We start from the raw sequence: 15,659 nt of genomic DNA, 5'->3' as shown, positions 1-15,659 counted from the left end.
TAGCCTATAACCTTCTATGAACATATGAAGGAAAACTTTCACTCTTCAATCTTTCTGCATTATGAACTTTTTCTAGTTACCTCCTCAGGGAGCTCACGCTAAGGATGCTTTAGCTCACTGGTCAGATGCCCCCCATTTCCTCTGATTAGGAAATTGATCCTGAAATCCAGAATACAGAAGGCTAAAGTCGTTCTCACTACACCATTTTGACAGAACCAAATTTGGTTTCCTCTTCTTCATCTGTATCTTTTCCAAGTCCCATTGAAGATCCAGTCTGTAAAACACTACCGGGCTGCTGCAGTTCCAGGGACAGCTGAGGGGCAGGATTTTACTGACAGGGTTGATGCCATCATCTCATCTGTCCAAAGACCCCCACTCCGTAGACATGCCATTGGAGGTGGACTTTTGAACACCTGCAGGTAGTACCAAGAGGAAACAGACTCTGTGCTGTTTCTCAGAAATCTGATTCTAGTCTTAGCTACTCTTTCATAGGTATTTCTGGCAGCCAGCTCCAGTTTTAACTCTAAGCAAGATTTCACTTCTGTCGTATCCTCAAAGGTTTGTAGTATCTCCTTGCAAGATATTTTCCAACTTAGTCTGTCACTGAAGGATCCCATTCCACTTTAGGCATTTACTTCACACTGGAGAAAGTGCTCACCACCCACACCTTTTGAGGCTACAGCCTCAAAATTCCTTTGCAAGAATTTTGTATTCATTACCTCTGTCAAGTGGATTTTGCATCTGATTTGGACGCACCTCTACATCCATTTTTTCATAAGGAGAGGGTGTCAATTGAGACCAACGTGTTCTTTATGCCCAGTATCACTGTAGAAGTTAAGCTGCACCAGCGCATTTTGTTATCACTGTTCTATCTTGTACTATTCTAAAACAGACAATAGGGCCTACATACATGTCTTCAAAGAACTCGTGTTCTGTGTGGACAGAACTGTCTTAGAGGAAGGACAGTCAGATTTTGTTTTTTTGCAAAGTCCTAGCTGGAAAAGAGTTACGAAGATGTCCTTCAAGGATGCATCTGCAGTCATAACAAATGGGTTGTCCTGTCGTCAGGCAGCCCTTCGGTCGGCCGGATTCCAAAGTCTGGGTCTGGCCTCGGCTGGTGTCACACTTCACCCGACGTCATCTCTGCTGGTCTTCGGGTATAAAGGCATCAGCCGACGCCATTTTCCTCAGTCTTTCTTGCGGCGTGGCGCCCGAAGCAGAAGCTGTTCGCAAGTGCCGGTCGGTCAGATCCAGAGATTACTACTACCGAATACTACTCAGAAGACTTCTAAAAAGCTAAGTACCCCGTTGGGGACTCTTTCTTGCCTCAGCCGATGTCAGAAAAAGTAAATAACTGTTTAACTTGTGGGAAACAAATACCTCATAAAGATTTCCACTCTTACTGCTTACCTTGTTTAGGCCCAGACCACGACGTAGCAGCCTGTTTAGCCTGTGCTTCCTTCAACCAACGAACGCTTAGGCGTCGGTCGGAGTTTGCTGAACAGTTTTTCGGCTCAGATTTTGCGTACATTATGCCGTCGGATCCTCCGACTTCTCAAATTGTTAAAAAACGCAAAGAAAAAGACCGACACTCGCAGTCCACGGTTTCGGCCGAAACCACAGTTAAGCAAACCGCGAGTGTCTCGGTTTCGGCCGAAACCGAAAACGGGTCAATCTTCAGCCGAATCCATGACTACTACCGAGGCCCCTGCTACCCTAGTTGAATCGGCCTCTGAAGTTTTGCCTACTAATGTGGTTCCTTTAGAATTATCGGACACCATCCCTTTGGATGTCTCTACCCCAGCACGTGGTGCTGCTAGGCCTCCTGCAGCCATGTCTATTAAGGCCTTTGCCAGGGCTAAAGCAGCCAAAACTGCTAAATCAGTGCCTGTTAAGCCCCCCTCACACAGGCCCAGTTCCAGTTCTCAAGTGATTACTCTGGCAGAGGATCTCATCTCTTTAATAAGGGGATCCCGATCTCACCCAGACAGGGCCTCTCAGCCTCCTGAAAAGAGACCTAGAGCAGAGCCCCCAGAGCCAGTGTCCTCAGATGATTCTTCTGATGATTCAGACATTACAGACCATCCAGAGGCTCCTTTTTCTACTTATGAAGATTCCGATGCTGAAGAATCTATTCCATCTGCCTCTCCACCAGAGGAATTTTCCTTTGGAGAAACTTTACATGCCATGAGAGAGCAATTCCAATGGCAGGGACAAGATTTCTCAGATTCAAGAAAAAGGCTTAGGTCCTTTGTACACTTGCCGCAACATAGGCCCTTAGCTATACCTCCAGTTCTTCCTGTTGTGGATGATGCATTTAATGATGTTTGCACTGCTCCTGATACTTTACCTCCAGCCCCTGCCAAACCCGATAGGTTTTACAGGGTACCGGACACTCATCACCACCTATTCAAGGCCCCACTTGCAGATCCTGAGACTATCTCCCAGGGGCCTAAGGCAGTAGCTTCGACCTCAGCAAAAAACCCTCTCCCTTCTGAAAGGGAATCCAGGTCCTTAGAGATGGGGTAAAAAAGTTTACACCTCTGCTACTCTCTCAGCTAGAGCTTTGAACTGTCAGTTTCATATGATCCAATACCAAGAGTTTATGCTTGATCAGTTAGCTAAGAAACTGTCCTCTGATGATTCCTTAGATAAGAAATATGTTCTAGAAATGGTGAATAACATTCAGCAGGTTAGTAACCATTCTTTAAAATGTGGCTATGATGCACTGGAGGCTTCATTTAGATCAGCCATGACTGGCACAGTTATAAGAAGGCATGCATGGTTGAAAGAACAGGTCTTGCGGATCATGTTAAAGCAAAGCTGTTAGATGCTCCTATGGATAAGGCCAGTCTATTTGGTTCTCCTGCCCAGCAAGTAATGAAGAAAATGGAAGAGAAGGCAAAATCTGTACAAACAGTTAAAGATTTCTTACAGGTTCAGCCCCCAAGGTTTAGCAGGAACTGGCCTTCCAAAAATTGGTCCTTTCCAGACTCCTCTAAAGCTCAGAGAGGCAGGAATAGACGTTCCAGAGGCAGAAATCAATCCAGAGGAGGTGCCTACAGAGGACGCCAGTGGCAAGGCAACAACCAGCGAGGCACAGACACAACCACTGCCACTGCAACAGGACAATCACAGTGACTTGGCTCTGACACCGCCTACCAGGGAACAAATAGCAGCACCCTTAGGCGGAAAGTTAGCCTTATTTTCAAAAAATTGGCACTATATCACAAAAGACAAGTGGATTTTGCAGAAGATAGACCAAGGCTACAGGTTTCATTTCCACACCTTACCAGTAAAAAGAGGAATGCCAAACCTACCTCCAAATCAGAAAACAGAAGCTCTAAAACAGATAGCTCAATTAACAAAAATGAGAGATGTGGAAAGAGTACCACCAACAGAGCAGGGCAAAGGATTCTACTCCAGACTCTTCCTAGTACCAAGAAAAGAAAAGTTGGAGACCTATTCTCGACCTGTCCGCCTTAAACACATTCATCATTGTTCCAAAATTCAAAATGCTGACCTTGCAGCAACTTCTTCCCATGCTGGGCAAGGAGTGTTGGCTGGTAACTCTAGATCTCAAGGAGGCATACCTGCACGTCCCCATACGACCAAATTGCAGAAGATACCTCAGATTTCTTGCAGGATCAGAGCATTATCAATTCTCAGCATTGCCCTTTGGCTTATCTACTGCCCAGAGTATTCACAAAATGCCTGGCATCAGTAATCGCTCATTGCAGGCTACAGGAATCCAAATTTATCCATACCTGGACGACTGCCTGATACAAGCGGACAACAAAAGCAAGCTGACAAAAGACTTACAAGGAGTCATTTGCTTACTACAAGCCCTGGGATACACAGTCAATTTAAAAAAGTCAAGACTAATACCATCCCAAACAAGAACGTTCTTGGGTGCAGAATTGGACACAGTAAAGCAGATGGCATTCCTAACTGCAGAAAAACAAGAACAACTCCCTCTTTACTTCTTGGCATTAACAAAGCAGAACAAACTAACAGCAAGGAAAGTATTGCAGGCCTTGGGCTTCATGGCATCATGCATAATCCTGGTCCCCCATGCCAGACTGCATATGAGAAAACTACAGTGGTACCTAAAGAATTTATGGTCTCAACACAGGCACAGCTTAGAAACCGAAATTCCACTAATCCCATGCCTGAAACAAGAGTTCCTATGGTGGGCTCAAGCATGCCAATCAAACCCAGGCTTGCCCTTCCAAAACTTACAAGCAAGCCAAACCATCACAACGGACACCTCAGACCTAGGTTGGGGGGCCCACATGCTGGACAAATGCATACAAGGATTATGGACCCCAGATCAACTGCACCTGCACATAAATCAAAAAGAAATGCTGGCAGTAAAACTAGCAATCCAGAATTTCAGACCATTCCTCAAAGAAGGCCATTTGATGATAAGGACAGACAACACCACAGTCATGTGGTACATCAACAAACAGGGAGGCACTCATTCATACCCCCTATGTCGAATGACTCCGGACCTATGGAATATGGCTCTGAGCTACAACATTCAGTTACAGGCAATATTTGTACCGGGAAAAGAAAACATCCTAGCAGACATGTTAAGCAGAACAACCTCGGATGCTCACGAATGGATGCTACAGCCGGACATCTTCAAGGCCATCACACAGAAATGGGGAATGCCACAAATAGACCTATTCGCATCCCCACTCAATCACCAGCTCAAGAAATTCTGCACAAGGACATGCCACCCACTTGCATGGAAGGTGGACTCTCTATCCTTCAGTTGGAATGGCCTGACAGCATATGCATTTCCACCTCTTCCCTTAATGCACAAGGTACTACTGAAAATCAAAGAGGCGTCAAGGATAATTCTGATAGCTCCAAATTGGTCAAGACAACACCGTATCCATTGCTGAGGAGCATGTCTCGAACAGAGCGTGGACACTACCCTGATGCCTTTGATGTTAACTCAGAACAACTACAACATCATGCATCCAAATCTAAAAACTCTACAACTGACTGCCTGGAACATTACATAACAGCAACTAACCCAGATTTATCCCAAAGGGTTAAAGACATTATCCTGGAGGCCCGCAGACCTTCGACAAGAAGGAACTATGCAGGGAAATGGAAAAGGTTTGTCATTTGGAGCACTGAAAGAGGAAAAGATGTGTCAAAGGTAGATATTGCCAACATCCTGGAGTATTTGGCAGAGCTTCTCCATACAGGCCTGTCCTATTCCTCCATCAAGATACATGCATCAGCTATTTCTGCAGAATACAGCTTGATCCCCTGTCTTCTCACATCCTCTACTCAGGCAGTTCCTCAGAGGAATCAAGAATGTAAAACCTCCTAGGAAACCACCATTACCAGCATGGGACTTGAACTTTGTGCTAGAAAAATTGACACTCCCTCCATTCGAACCAGCAGCAACAGCAGATCTTCAACACCTATCCTGGAAAACTGCTTTCCTACTGGCAATTACCTCAGCAAGAAGGGTTTCTGAACTACAGGCCTTAATGGCAGTACAACCCTTCCTAATCTTCCATCAAGATAGAGTATCCATGAGAACTAATCCTACATTTATGCCTAAGGTGGTATCCAGAGTGTCTCTAAACCAGGCAATCCACCTACCTACCTTCTTTCCCAATCCACAGAACAGGGGAAAGACTGCTGCATACCTTGGATGTACATAGACAGTTCGCTACTACCTGGACAGAACCAAGGGCAATAGAAAAACTGACCAGCTTCTAGTAGCCTATGCAACAGGAAGGGAAGGAAAAGCAATCTCCAAACAGACAATCTCCAAGTGGATAGGAAATTGCATAAGATTCTGTTACTCCTACCATGGAAAGCCAATTCCACAGAACATAAGACCTCACTCTACAAGGGCTACAGCCACTACCACAGCTTTCTTACGAGGAGTGGCTACCAAGGGCATTATTGAGGCGGCTACTTGGACCTCCGTGCATACATTTGCCAAGCATTATAACTTACCTCTATACTCTAGATCCCGAGCAGGGTTTGCAACTGCTGTACTGCAAGGGATCCTAACTACACCATAATTCTATTTCCTTCTCCCCTAGTTTGGCTATGGTATTCTACCCATTTGTTATGACTGCAGATGCATCCTTGAAGGACATAGTACAGTTTTGTACCTACCATAAATGTAGATGTCCGAACAGGATAGCATCTGCAGTCAGGATTACCCACCCTCCTTCCCCTCTGTGGTACTCCTAGGGTATTTACCCTCCTAATAGCTAGCTGGGGGGGGATCTCTTATGGTGTATTTGTTTGTATATATGTACATACATGCTTATTTTTTGTGCTGGAAACATTGGCATTCATCCAAAATTTAGCTCTCCAAGAGGGCAACTGGCATCTGGGGCAAGAAACACTGAGGAAAATGGCGTCGGCTGATGCCTTTATACCCGAAGACCAGCAGAGATGACGTCGGGTGAAGTGCAACACCAGCCGAGGCCAGACCCAGACTTTGGAATCCGGCCAACCGAAGGGCTGCCTGACGACAGGACAACCCATTTGTTATGACTGCAGATGCTATCCTGTTCGGACATCTACATTTATGGTAGGTACAAAACTGTACTTTACCAAGTCTACTCTTTGCTAATGGTTTGCAAGCTGCACTGCATGATAAATAGTGGAAAAACCTTACGCAAAACCACTAGAGCTCATTCCTTGAGGCAGTGGCTAACTCTATGGCCCCCCCCTTTTTTTTTTCCATAACACCACTTTGGATGGTGTGTGTGTGTGTGTGTGTGTGTGTGTGTGTGTGTGGCAGCAACCTAGTTTTCATGCAGTTAGCTAGAGGATTCTGCCCTAGAGGTTACTGAAAAAGGATCTCATCTTAAAAATATGAATACTGTGGACATTTACCATAGTGATATATCTGTAAGGTGGTCCATCTTCTCTAACATACCCTCTTTCCGTCACCCAATTTTCTGTACTTTTCTTTTGCCTCAGCTTCCTGCTGGAATCAGAACTGGAAAGAAGTAAAGTTGTGATGTGCGGTGGAAAAGGGAAGGATGGAAAGGCAGCTTACAGAAGTTTTATCTGCCAAGCAGTCCTAACTCTTATGGTGTAAATCTTGGATATTACTGAAGATAAGGCATCCTTATAGCTCCGTTGTTATGGTCAGTGCTCACTACTGTCATTTTCCTCTACATGTCCAGTAGCAGGAATCATTTCAGAGACTTGTGTAAGCTGTATCTTGTACAGAAATTGAGAGGCCATAATCCTTAGCTGGTCTTCAGTGATATAATCCTTTTGTGTAAGTTGTCGTGTTAGCCAGGAATACCTTTCTACTTTTCCAGTGCTGTTAGAGCCAAACTGTTTTGTTTTTCATCTTGATTCCTACTGTGACTGCATATAACCACCCTATTTTTTTCAGTTTTTCCCACTGCTGCTGCTGTGATTGTGAAGTAAAAAAATCTATTATTTGACGTAGACTACCTGATGTATTCTTTTGTCTTTTAGATTTTGAAAACATAACTGAAAGACTTTTGAAATGCCTGGAATACAACTTTACAGGTACTCATATTTTTTAATATTCTTGTCTGAGGAGGGGGTTGTATGAAGGTAATGATATGTTCTGCTCTAGTTATGGCAAATGAAAATGTGTCAAAGAATCCATGTCAGAAAAGGTTTATTAAGCATTGATCTGCACGGCTACGTGTCAAATAAATGATCTTGTACTTGACACATATGCTTACTTATCTTGTGGGGCTAAGTATGACTGATGTTGCCTTTAATGGATTGCATGTATGACTCCGTCACATTTCTATGGGGAAAAAAAAGTTTTGCATTTCTATCTACAGACATTGCTGCCCATATTCTCATCTGAAGAATAAGAACTTACAATGGGGTGTTACAACATATTAAAATCTGTGCACCAGTATTGGTTTGTAATACAGGGCGGCACAGTGGTGCAGCAGTTAACATTGTCGCCTCACAGAAAGAGGTTGTCCGGTTTCATTCTTGGCCGGGGTGCTTTCTGTGTGGAGTCTGCATGTCCTCCCTGTGTTTGCGTGGGTTTCCTCCAGGTACTCTGGTTTTCTCCCACAATCCAAAGACATGCGTCTGGAGCATTTCTCCCTGGGCCTCTGCTGAAAGTAGGCTCTGTCCTAATTGGACTTCCCAGTCAACAGGTATTAAATAAAGAAAATAAAAATATAGGCAAAAAAGACCTAAACTGATTTTCAGTACATAATGAGTATAACATAGCAGAATGTACTTGAACATTCCATAGGACTGCTCATAAATGGGTGGGGATACGTAATACTGGATTTCTATATGTAGGACTTTCATGTGTAGTCACTTCCTCCTCCATTCATAATTCGCACAAACATGTGAAAAGTTCCTTGCTCTTCTTCCATTCAGCTATCTGTGGGGTTGTGTAGTCATTCCTACCATCTTGTGTACCTCCCTTTGTTTTTCTGTCTCTTGCTACCTCTCCTACGCACCCTTTTTATTCTCTTAGAACTAGCAACTTGTCTGTATTTATATCCTATTTCATTGTATTAAGTTTTGATTCTTCTAGTGTCCTGCAGGTGTTTGTCATTGACCTCTTCATCTCTAATGTCTTCCTATATACACCACATAAAGTCGCAGTCATCTCATGACTTGCTTCCCAAATATATTCTCCTTCCCCTTGCTCCTTAATCGCAGACCACGTATGACTTTTCTTTGTACTTAATCCTACTTCATAGGATCATAGGAAGTTACTAGACTAATGGCCCTAGGGCCCTTATAAGCCTAGCCAAGTTCTCACCCTTATTTCCACGATCAGCACCTATTGCCCCTGTCCAAGAGGGACACAGTTGGATCCCCTGGGATGAATTTACGGTCACCTATCCAATCGTCCAGGTTGCGTTTGAAGAGGGCAAATGAGGTGCTCTGTTTGACATGAAGTGGAAGTCTGTTCCAAAGGTGTGGTAACCTCTGGGAGATGAATCTGTCCCTCTAGCAGGTTTTATTAATGTCACATACCAGGTTAAGGTCTTTAGAGCGAGTAACCTGTGTACCATTTGACTTTTGGATATGGAGCATTTCCAATAACACAGGGTCAGAGATTGCCTTGTATGCAAGGCAGAGGTCATCTCTGAGTAGTCTGTATGAAACAGAATAAAGTGACAGTGATTTCAGATGATCCTCATAGGACGGATGATGAAGACCTTGAATTTTTCTTGTGAAGAGTCTTTGTGGTTTCTCCAATTGCTGCAGGTGCTTAAAAAGGTACATACCAAAAGGGGCGTTGTACTCAATTATTGGCTCGATGAGGGAAGAGTACAGGAAGGTAATAACTTCTTTTCTTCTTGTGGCATTGCTCTTACGTATGAGATGAGCAATATAAATGCCCTTCTTACCACTATGGAGACATGGTTGTCAAAGATAAGGTTGCTGTCAACCTGTGTGCCCCAGGTCTCTTACCACTAAGTGCATACATAAGGTGCTGCTATTGATGTGGTAGTTAGCAGGAACATCACTTTTACCGAAAATAATGATTTTGTTTTGCATTCAGTTTAAGGCCATGACTTTGGCACCAGTCATTTATTTGTGTAAGACCCTCTTATAGGTTAGATTCATAGGTGTTTACTAGGCTAATGACCACAAGTAAAATTCATAAATATGCATTCAAAATACATTCATTCAAAATATATTAATTTTGTAAGGGACGAATGGGGAAAGAAATACAAACCCCTTTTAGGGAACCCACACAATATGGGTGAAGAAACAAACAAAGGACCTGAAGACAATAAGGATTTTGAAAAATCTATGGTCATTCCTTTTGGAAATAAAACATATGAGGTGGAGAAAATTATGAATGACAATTGGGTTATGTTGAGAAATAATTTGAAGCTATGGACTGTAGTGGGTAATAAACCAAATTTTGTTTATAAAGTTGGACCCAATTTGAAAAAATGTTTTGAAAGTGAATTTAAGAATAAAAATAATAATAAGTATGGCACTTCAAAATGTGGGCGTTGCTCCCAGTGCCAATATATTTACACTAGGGAGAGTATTACACTAAACAACATTCTAAGGACAGAAATAAAGTCTGAAAAAGGTAATTGTCAAACTATAGGTGTGATTTATTTGGCGCTGTGTAAAACCTGCCCTAGTTTTTATGTCGGTAAGACAGAAAGGCATTTAAAGGACAGGATTTATGAGCACACTTACCCAATACTTGATAAAAATCTAAACAGTGCTTTATGTAAACATTCCACAAACGGCTCTGGTTTTTTAGGTTTTGAATTTGCCATCTTAGAGAAGGTTTTAAAGAACCCCAGAGGGGGTAATTATAGAAGTTACATAGAAGAGAGGGAGCTAAGATGGCAAATTATGTTACAAGCAAGTCAAGTCCCTGGGCTGAATGAAGTTATTAAGCCCTTGTTATACAAAAAAGTGGAGTTAATGAAATAATGTTACACAAAAATATGTACACACGCATTCATATAAAATGTCCAAGATATATTTATTTGTTTTTATAGTTATATTATTTCTTAGGACTTTACACTTTGAATATATTTTGAATGAATATATTTTGAATGCATATTTATGAATTTTATATGTTAATAAGATGAGTCACCAGGTTTTAATGATTTAATGATGTAATTCACTATTTAAGGGGAAATTTTGGAGGGAAAAGTTAGATTCTGATGAAATCCCTGCTTGAGAGGGAAGAAAGCGCTCAATCATCTGTTTTTAAGGATTTTACAATAAAGGAAATACTTTGAATTCAGTTTGCAGTAACAGTGCTTTGTTTCGAGTGTTTTGTAGACTTGTAGCACTGGTTGGCTTCTTTTTTACTTATTATTAATGACCACAAGTGCCTTTTTAAGCCTAGCCATGCATCCCAAGTCTCTGACAAGTTCTGATATCCTTGATGAGCGTAACCATGGGCCTGGGAGATGAACCATTTACAGGTTACCTGTATCCATTAGAGACATAGGTGCCACATCAGGGATGAATTTCTGGTTTCCCATCCAGCTGTCCAAGTTGCATTTGAATTGAGTTAGGGAGGAACTCTGCTTCATATGGATGGGGATCCTGTTCCATAGACTGGGTAGTCTCTGGGATATATAACTGTCTCTCCAGCAGGTCCTAGTTATGTCACAGGCAAGCTTTAAGTCTATAGAATGGGTAATTCTGATACTGTTTGTTTTGTGGATATGCAGGAGGTCCATCAGAGTGTGGTCTGGCAATGCCCTGTATGCCAGGCATAGATCTCCCCTCAAAAGCCTATAAGAGACAGAATACAGGGATAGGGCCTTGAGGCGGTCTGCGTAGGACATTTTACTTGCTCCCTGTATTCTTTTAGTGAGGTTAGATACATACCAAAGGGGACGTTGTACTCGATGATAGGTCTGATGAATGCTGAATACCGTGGAACAATGACTTCCTTGGAGTTAGATCTTGTACTTTGTTTATAAGTTGCGCAGCATAAAATGACTTCCTCACCACTGTAGACACGTGATGGTCAAAGGCTTGATTACTGTCTATGTGTGACCCTAAGTCCCCTGACTACTAGGTCAACTCTAAGGGGTGTGTTGTCATTATTATAGTTACTAGGCATGGATGACTTCCCAAAGGATACTGTTATGCATTTCAGGGCATTTATTTTTTGTCCATGACTTTGATACCAGTTGTCTGTGTCAGCCCCTCTTGCAGAGCATTTGTGTCAGTGTGAGATTCAAGGACAGCTCCTAACTTGCAGTCATATGCAAATTTAGTCAGCCAGAGACCACTGACATTGGCCTTGACTTCTGAGAAGTAATCCCAAAAAGGAGCAGTCCAAGGACTGATCCTTGTGGGACTCCAGTTGTGACTAGCCTCTTTGTATAGGTGGACTCCCCAATTCTAAACTTCCTGGGTCTTATCTGTGAGCTAGAATAATATCCACCGGGTGACATATGAATTTGTACCTAACCTCTTGAGTTTACCAACAATGCCCAAGTGGGGTATTGTGTCAAATGCCTTGGCCAGGTCATGGTAGGCAGTGTGAACAATTTTGTCCGCATCCATTGCTTTGGTGACCTTCTCAGAGAAGTCCACCAGGTTGAGAAGGCCTTGACAAAGCCAAACTGGGTTGGGTCCAGTGTCTGGAGGTTTACTATATCTCTGTTGATCATCTCCATACTAATTATTTCCATGGCTTTACATATAAGACTAGTGAGGCTTATAAGTCTGCAGTTTCCAGGCCCTGTAGATGGCCCACCTTTGTGCAGAGGGATGACTGTTGCCTTTCTCTATTCATGAGGCATGAAGCCTGATGTTCTTCATGTTTCGCTGTTTCAGTCATCACATTTGGGTTATCTGCTTGCATTAGCCCTCAGTAGGCCTGATTAACAAAGTCTTGGGTCCTGCGTCGGTTGCTGTCTCTTCTTCCTTGACGTCAGGTTGTCAGGAGTATAAAACATGCAGCCGACGCCATTACATCAGTCTTTCTTGCCGTGCGGTGCCCGAAGCAGAAGCAGTTCGCAAGTGCCGGTCGGCCGACTCCTGAAATTTTCATTTTCAAGTTTCAGAACTGAAGACTTCAACTAAAAGCTAAGTACCCCATTGGGAAAACTTTTTCTTGCTCTAATCCGATGTCATTAAAAGTAAATAATTGCATTTCTTGTGAAAATCAAATACCTCATAAAGATTTTCATTCGTACTGTATTCCTTGCCTAGGCCCTGACCACGACGTACCTCGCTGTCAGTTTTGTGCCTTATTTAAACTACAAACTCCGTCGTCGGTTTATTTTCACTTCTAAATATTTTGGTGCTCTGTTCAGTTATCCTGATATGTCTTCGGTAAGCCATCCGACTACCGACATTCCGAAAAAACGCAAAGATAAAGACAGAGACAGGCCACCTAGGTCCAAAGCTGCCGACAACGCTTCTCCTAAACCAGTCACCAGTTCATTGATACTCAGTGAGGCACTTTCGCAGCCCCTGATACCCGCTGCTTTGGATTCGCAGGCCTCTACTGAGACCCATTCGGATTCCAGTATGCCACGAGATGCTTCAACTGTGGAACCTGCGGATAGCTCTACCGTGGATGGGTCCGGAGCCGCTGTGCAGGCACCGGCTTCTGAGGGTGTATTCAGGCCTACTGACTTGCATATTAAACCAATGCCATCTTCTTCTTCAAGGCCTAAAACTCGAACCATGCCTAGAACACTGATGCCCAGACCACATGATCAGGCCTCTATGCCTAAAAACCAAACGATAACAATGGCTGAAGACCTTATTACTTTAATCAGGGGCAACCTTCCCCCTCTAAGAGACCAAGGACTGAGTTTGCTTATGATACTTCCGACCAGGAATCTGAAATTTCTGTTTCCTCTGATGACCAGGATTTACCCTTATCTACCTATGAGGATTCTGATGCTGAGGACTCTATTCCTTCTGCTTTTTCCCTCCCAGAGGATTTCTCTTTTAGTGAAACTTTGCATACTCTCAGGGAGCATTTTCATTGAGAAAGTCAGGATTTCTCAGATTCTAAAAAGATGCTTAGGGATTTCTTAACTCCTGCACCAGCACAGGCCTTTAGCCATACCTCCTGTACTAGACATTGTTGATGATGCCTTTTTGGAATCTAGCTTGGCCCCTGACTCTCTACCTCCTGCTCCCAGAAAACCTGATAGATATTACAGTGTTCCTGACTCTCACAAGTTCCTTTTCAAAAATCCTACTGCGGATCCTGAAACCATTTCACAGGGACCCAAGGGCATTAAAGCTACTACTGCCAAAAACCCTACCCCCTCTGATAGAGACTCCAGGGCACTGGATAGATGTGGTAAGAAGGTATACACTTCTGCAACTTTGGCCACTAGGGCCTTAAACTGCCAGTTTTATATGTTAAAGTATCAGCAGCATATTATTGGATTGCTTAAACAGAAAATTATGTTGATTCCTGATTGTGCTGAAAATAAAGATTTACAGGATTTAATGCATTCTCCTGAACAAGTTGGAAAACATACTTTGCAATGTGTTTTTTTTTTCACTAGAGGCATCTTGCAGGGCTGCTGTAACTGGGTCTGTACTTGGAAGGCATGCTTGGCGTAAGGAGTAATCTTTGCCAGATCATGTTAAAGCAAAATTACTGGATGCTTCCATAAATCAGGACCACCTGTTTGGCAACAAGGCAGAAGAAGTTCTTAAAAAGATGGAGAAAAAGATAAAGCTATGCAAATTGTTAAAGATTTTTTACAAGTACAACCTCCAAGATTTAGTAGGCATTGGCCTTCTAAGAATTGGTCCTTTCCTGCCTCTTCCAGACCTTCTCAGTCCAAACCCAGATTCAGCAGAGCACCCAGGCTTCAGTCCCAGGGTACGCACAGGACTAAGCAGTGGGGGGCCTCCATTTCCAAATCTGGGAGTAATAAAACTCCCCCCTATGATAAACTGTCTCAATGACTTCTTTTTAAAACTTCCAAGCACTTCTCAACTGACTGCCCCTTTGGGAGGAAAGATTACTCTTCATGCAAAGAACTGGGAACTCATTACCCAGGACAAATGGGTTTTAAATATAGTGTCCCAAGGATACAGATTTCACTTCCACACGTTACCAACACCAAGCGGTTGGCCAGATCTACCCTCAAATCAATGAGCAGAGGCCCAAAACCAAGTACTCTCTCTCTAAGCATAGAGGCTATTCAGTTGGTACCAGAAGAGGAAAAGGGACAAAGTTTCTACTCGAGACTTTTCCTGGTTCCCAGAAAAGACAATTCATGGCGTCCTATCCTGGACCTGTCTTCTCTAAACACCTTTTTGGTGATTCCAAAATTCAAGATGCTGACTCTTCACCACTTGCTTCCTATGCCAGGCAAAGATGCCTGGTTGGCAACACTAAATTTCAAGGAAGCATACCTGCACATCCCAATCAGGGAATCTTGCAGAAGATACGTACGCTTCAGAGCAGGCTACACGCACTATCAGTTCTCTGCACTGCCCTTTGGGTTATCTACTGTGCCCAGGGTATTCACAAAGTGGCCAGCTCCAGTCATTGCATTTTGCAGGCAAAGAAATATTCAAATGTACCCATATCTGGACGATTGTCTAATTCAGGCAGAAAGCCAGGACATACTTTTGAATCATCTGGTCTTTGTATAAAGGGTGCTAACTTGTCTGCGGTACACCATAAATGAAAATAAAACACACCTGGTACCCTATCAACAAATTATATTCCTGGGAGCAAGCTTGAATACAACTTCCCAGATGGCTTTCCTCACACCACAGAAACAAATTCATTTGACAATCTCCTTCTAACAAGTGGCCACAAAAACCCTGCTATCTGCAAGGCAAATACTACAAGCCTTGGGGTTCTTGGCCTCCTGCATTCTTCTAATTCTATATGCAAGACTGCATATGAGGAAACTACAACAGTATCTAAAAAACCTATGGTGTCAACATTCTCAGGGTCTAGAAGCAATGATTCCTATCATACCTTGCCTACGCCTAGAGTTCCTTTGGTGGGCAGAGGCCTGACACCAAAACAAGGGACTACCATTCACACTACCCCCTGCCACCCAGACCCTAACAACAGACACATCAGACTATGCATGGGGGGCTCACCTGGCAGGGAAGTGCATTCAGGGCAAATGGAACCCAAGTCAAATGCAGCTGCATATCAATCAAAAAGAAATGTTAGCTGT

At 43.1% G+C, this 15,659-nt stretch overlaps 1 protein-coding gene across 1 annotated transcript in view; it reads left to right on the top strand.

The window, feature by feature from the left end:
* Positions 1–15,659, top strand: part of LUZP1 (leucine zipper protein 1) — a 2,096,166-nt gene that overhangs the window by 937,660 nt on the left and 1,142,847 nt on the right. Inside the window, exon 4 of the mRNA XM_044060126.1 lies at positions 7,492–7,545. The gene's annotated coding sequence lies outside the window, so the exon portion shown is untranslated. The remainder of the gene's footprint in view (positions 1–7,491; positions 7,546–15,659) is intronic.

The sequence above is a fragment of the Protopterus annectens genome, chromosome 1.part2 (assembly GCF_019279795.1).
Source record: "Protopterus annectens isolate FY-2018-M chromosome 1.part2, PAN1.0, whole genome shotgun sequence".
Classification (NCBI taxonomy): domain Eukaryota; kingdom Metazoa; phylum Chordata; order Ceratodontiformes; family Protopteridae; genus Protopterus; species Protopterus annectens.
This window is presented reverse-complemented; position numbering and strand designations above follow the sequence as displayed.